The sequence below is a fragment of the Tupaia chinensis genome, unplaced genomic scaffold (assembly GCF_000334495.1).
Source record: "Tupaia chinensis unplaced genomic scaffold, TupChi_1.0 Scaffold143584_1, whole genome shotgun sequence".
Classification (NCBI taxonomy): Eukaryota; Metazoa; Chordata; class Mammalia; order Scandentia; family Tupaiidae; genus Tupaia; species Tupaia belangeri.
The window spans coordinates 5,144,113-5,150,112 of NW_006203430.1; the positions used below are offsets into that span (position 1 = coordinate 5,144,113).

The 6,000-nt window shown below is 33.1% G+C and overlaps 1 non-coding gene and 1 pseudogene across 1 annotated transcript; both read left to right on the forward strand.

Annotated features, from left to right (window-relative positions):
* The window catches only part of LOC102494470 (uncharacterized), a 73,602-nt pseudogene that overhangs the window by 18,759 nt on the left and 48,843 nt on the right, over positions 1-6,000 (forward strand).
* On the forward strand, positions 4,091-4,198 carry LOC114005239 (U6 spliceosomal RNA). The gene has a single exon (XR_003547116.1). It is a non-coding gene; the product is annotated as a U6 spliceosomal RNA (small nuclear RNA).

Genomic DNA, 6,000 nt, shown 5'->3' on the forward strand with positions numbered 1-6,000 from the left:
ATTGCATCAAATTAAAATACTTCTGCATGGCAAAGGAAACAATTTCATAAACCCTTACTTCTACAAATTTCTTCCACGTCTGGAGGAAGAGTTCTAGCAATCTTGAATTCATAATTTTGTATTCTCTTCTTTTGGAAGGCCCCCAACATCTCAAGTAGAATCTGAGTAGACTATCTGTTTTCTTTTACTTCTCCCATTCAGAGCTGAGTACTTCCAGTCCTGGGATGTGTGCAAATTCATTACATGCTGGTACATTCTCTTTACCACAGCTGTATCTCCTATTTGCAGAAAGGTTTTGCATAGTTTACAAAGGTCTTTCAATAGTATTGACTTGTTTGAACCTCCTACTTATTCTGCAAAGTAGGTTTAACAGACATTAGAATCACAAAACAATATTACTAGTTAGCGCAGATATGAATCTCTTTTTACTTTACTCATGACTTATATTTTCACTCACTCTGCTATACTTGTTTGTATTCTCCATGCTATGCTTCACTGAACATAAACATTTAATGTTAATATAAGACATTCATTATTGTTTATACCTTATACTATTCTATTTTTTAAGGTGATATTTGATAGTCCTGTCTTCATCCAAAAGTCAATAACATGCACTTCTACATTATTTATTGTATAGTTTATGCTTCTATATTTTAGGTATTTTGTCCACTTGTAGTATACATTTTTAAATGATGCTGGTTAAAAAATCCAGTTTTATTTTTCTCCTTTTCCTTATATTTCCTGGCTAATTGTTGACCAGCTTGAAAAATGTAACATATTTTTTAAAATTAATCTTGTTTAACTCCCTTATTGTCTCTGCAGGGTCTCATTGAATTTTCTATGACTATAGAAAATAATGATAGAATTATCTCTTTCATTCCAATGATAACACATTTTCTCCTTTCTTGATAATAATTGCCAGCACCTACACTACCATGATAATCTATAACAATGATAATAAGCTGTAGCAATAATAAATATTTAAATGTGAATGTTAAATATGTTAAAGAATCTAGTACAAAAGGTGGACAACATTCATGAACAGATGGGGGATTTCTTGTGGTTTTTTTAGAGTTTTTTTTGCTATAGGGCGCATGTGCTCGCCAGAAAGACAGAGAGAGAGACAGAAAGCGAGAAATCACCCCCAGGGGAGATGGCCACACCACAATCCCAATCATTTCTCTTCCATTCTCCTCTCAGGATCTTGAGCATGCATGCACACACGCCCGGTGTGAGTTTAAGCAACCAGGTCTGGGATTCAAATCATGGTCAACTATATGGGAGTCCAGTGACATAGCCATTGCTGGTCCTCAGATAGGGAATTTCAATAGAGTGATATAAACTATAAAAAGTCAAAAGACATGCTAGAAATAAAAATAATTTATATAAGTATATAGGTAAATAGAAATTATGGAAAATGATACACAAAGAGAGAAAAAAGAGAAAAAATACAGAACAAAGAATGTGAGAGTTAAAGAATATTATCAGTACATACAATTAGAGTTGTGTGAAAAAAAGGATAGATAGAAGAAATATTTGAAGATGTAATGGCCGAGAAGCTTTTTCAGTTAATGAGAATCAAAAAACTACAGATTCAAGAAACTCAGGAAAATGAACAAAGATAAATACAAAGAAAATATACCTGGGCACACCATAATCAAACTGTAGAAACAAAAGAGAAAATCTTGAGAGGAGCCAGAAAATAAAGAAAACTTACATATAAAGAATAAGGATAAGAATTGTGGTAGGGACCAGCAGTTAGCTTAATGGCTATGTCGCTGGACTCCCATGTAGTCGACCACGGTTCGAGTCCCAGACCCAGCAGTTTAAACTCATGCCAGGCGCGTGTGCATGCATGCCCAGGATCCCGAGAGGAGAATGGAGGAGAAGAGATTGCAGCGTGGCCCTGGGGGGTGATTTCTTGCTTTCTGTCTCTCTGTCTCTCTCTGTCTTTCTGGCGAGCGCACATGCCCTATAGCAAAAACCACTCAAAAAAAAAAAAAAAAGAATAATGATGCTCAAATTACCCTCAAAAATTAATGAAATATAAAGAAAATGTAGACTTTTTAATGTGTTGGAAAAAAATCAATCAGCCCAGAATTCTTATAGTCGGTGAAAATATATTACAGGAAGGAAGATTGAATAAAAACTCTGGACACACAAAACCTGAGAGAATTCACTGCCAAAATAATATTAATAAAACTGTCTTTTGAGGCCAGTGGGTGGTGTGAGAGTTAAACACAACGTGGCTATCTACTACTCAAGTCCTGGATCTGGCATCTTGCTTTCTTACATTCTCTCTCTCTCTTTCTCTTTGTCTCTCTGGTGAGTGCATGTGCCCTGCAGCAAATTAAAAACATAATAATAACGATAAATAAAATTAAAGAAATAATTCTTTTTAAAACAGGAAAATTGTCCTTTTTTTGGAGAGGATGGCAGATGAAAATTTAGAGGTACACAAAGAAAACAAATGTTGTGGAAATAATAAAAATAAAGTTGAATATAATAGGCATTTTCTTACCTTTAAAGCTTTAAAACATAAGTAAATTTTAAAGAAAAATATTAACAATATGCTCTGGGGCTTATAAATATTTAGAAATAAAATGAATGGTAATAATAGCATAAAGTGATGTGATATTATTTAAATATAGTATTTTGTACACACAGACACACATATGCACACACATGGTAGAACAGAAGATTTAAATAAGATTGAGAATCTTATAATATCAAACAATGGCCAGGACACAATTGAAAAATCACTCATCGCTACATGAACTCAACTTGAGAAAATATATATAATTAACAGATGCTAACACAGACATGACACAGATGTTGAATTACCTAACAAGGATTTTACAACAGCCAATATAAAATTGCTTCAACAGTTAATTTTGACCATGTTCAAAACAAATAAAAAATACAAAGTCACTGCAAAGGAATAGGAGAAATACAAAAAAATAAAAAAGAAACAATGGATATTTAGAACTAAAGTGGTATAACAACTGAAATGAAAACCTCTATGAAAGGGTTCATTTGAAAATTGGAGAGGATTAAAAAAAAGATTCGGACAACTTAAAGATGGTGCAATATAAATTATTCGATCCTAACCACAGAGAAAAATGCTTTTGTTTTGAGAAAATGAAATGAACAGAACCTCAGAGATTTGTGTTACTATAACAAAAGATCTAATACTTGTGCCATGAGAGTCTCAGAAGGAGAGAAAAAAGGAAAAAAGAGTGAGGTTGAAAAGATATTCAAGCTATGACTAAAAATTTTCCCAATTTGGCAAGAAATATAAGCCTAACAATTCCAGAAGCTGTGTAAACCCCAAACAATAAAGACCCAAAGGAACAGATGCCAAGACACAACACAATCACACTGCAAATAACTAAAAGCAAAGGAAAAAAACCTTAAAAGTGGTAAGCAAGAAATAACACCTTATCTTTAAGAGAAACTTAATTTGAATGACAAGGATTTCTCATTAGAAATCACAGAAGACAGAAGAAGGTGACAAAAAAATTTTTTAAGTGCTAAAGGAAAAATAATTGTCAACCTGAAATACTATAGCCAGCAAAAGTTACCTTTAGGAATAAATGGGGAATTAACATACATTTAGGTGAAGAAAAACTAAGAGAATTTGTCACTACCAGACCTATCCTTAAAATATGGTAAATGGAAGTTCTTGAAACTGAAAAGACATCATAAAAGGACTCTTGGGACTAGTAGTATAAAAGAACATGGAAAAAGTGAAAATATGTATTAAAAGACTTTTTATTCTCTTGAGTTTTAAAAATTATTTTTGGTTTTAAATGTATGTAGAGGAAATATTTAGGTCAAATATATTATGAATAGAAGAGGCTAAAATAACTTAAAAGGAAGTAAGGTTTTTATATTTCACACAAATTGGTAGAATGTCAACATCAACAAACTGCTAAGTTATATCTAATGTAGTACTTAGAGGAACCTTTAAAATCTATATACAGAGACACATTCCAAATCACTATAGATAGGGAATTCTGAAAAAATTCAAGTAACCCACAGATAGACAAGAAAAATAAAAATAATAAACACAAAATGAAAGAAATAAGTGCTTGCTTTGGCAGCACATATACTAAAAATTGGAACAATACAGAGAAGATTAGCATGACCCCTGCACAAGGATGACATGCAAATTTGTGAAGTGTTGCATATTTTTCTCTCTCCTAAAATCTGAGGATGTCACCAAAATGTCAGAGAAAGATTTTAGAACCTTCATGATGAACAAATTCTATGAGTTGGAACAGAAAAGAGACAACAAACTTCAGGAATTAGGAAGTCCTTCCACAATATGAAAAAAGAAATGGACACTCTGAGAAAGAATCAGATGTAGCTATTAGAGATGAAGTCTGTAATACAGGAAATCAAAAACTCTCTTGAAAGTATTAAAAGTTGATTAGACCATGCAGAAGATGGGACCTCTGATGTAGAAGATAAAACCTCTGAACTAGAAAAAAACCACCAAGAAGATAGAGAAAATAACAACAACAACAACAACAACAAAACCCATGAGGATAATATACAAGAAATACTAGATTCCATAAGAAGCCCAAACATCAGAATAATTGGCATCCCAGAAGGTGAAGAAAGTAATAACAGCTTGGAAAATCTATTTCATGAAATCCTGGAAGAAAAATTCCCAAGTCTAGAGAGGCACCTAAGTATCAGACTCAAGCATCCAGACCCAAGAAATACAAAGGACCCCAAGTAGACTCACCCCAGAAAATCTTCCCTAAGGCACATTGTATTCTACTCTCTAAGATCACAGATAAAGACATGATACTAAAACTGGCAAGAGAGAAAAGAGAAGTGACTTACAAAGGTTATCCCATCAGGCTAACACTGAACCTCTCGATGGAAACGATGCAAGCAAGAAAGTAATGGGAAGATGTATTAAAAGTGTTAAGAGACAATTTCAACCAAGATTATTATATCCTGCAAGATTAACCTTTATATGGGAAAAAAAGATTAAAATCTTCTCAGACAAACAAAACCTGAAAAAATTTGCCAACACCAGACCAGTTCTTTAAGAAACCATGAAGAAAGTACTGTTCCAGAAAAACTAAAGAATTAACAGATAGAAACAAAGGAATAAAAGGCAGTTAAGACAACTTAAATGTCAGGACAGATCCGGTAAAATCGATAAAAACATTGAATGCGAATGGATTAAATTCTCCAATCAAGAGATACAGACTGGCTGAATGGGAAAAAAAAAAAAGAAAAAGAAAAGAAAGAAAACAAAACAAAACAAAAGAAACAGAAACCCTCTATCTGTTGCCTACAGGAAACCCACCTCATGGAGAAAGACATATTAGATTGAAAGTGAAGGGTTGGAAAAAGGTTTTCCATGCAAATGGGAACCAAAAAAGAGCTGGGGTTGCAATACTAATTTTTGAAAAAATAGGCTTTAAAACAAAACTGTTCAAAGAGACAAAGAAGAGCACTATATTGTAGTAAAAGAGTCAATAGATCAAGAAAATATAATGCTTATAAATATCTATGTGCCTAACACAGGAACACCCAAATATGTGAAGGAAAGATTATTAGATCTAAAAGGGGAGATAGACTGCAATACACTAATTGTTGGAGACCTCAACACTGTACTATCCCCTCTGCACAAATCATCTAGACAAAAAATAGATAAATAGATAAAGGATCTGAATGATACCATAAATAAAATGAACTTAACAGATATCTATAGAACTTTCCATCCAAAAACCATGAGATACACTTTTTCTCATCCCCATATGGAACCTTTTCGAAGATTGACAACATCATAGGGCACAAAGCAAGCCGCTAAAGATTCAAAGGCATAGAAACTATATCCAGAATCTTCTCTGACTATGGTGGAATTAAACTTGCATTTAATTTCAAGAGAAATCCTCAAAAATACTCAAATACATGGAAACTAAATAACCTACTACTGAATGACTCCACAACTACTGATGAAATAAAGACTGA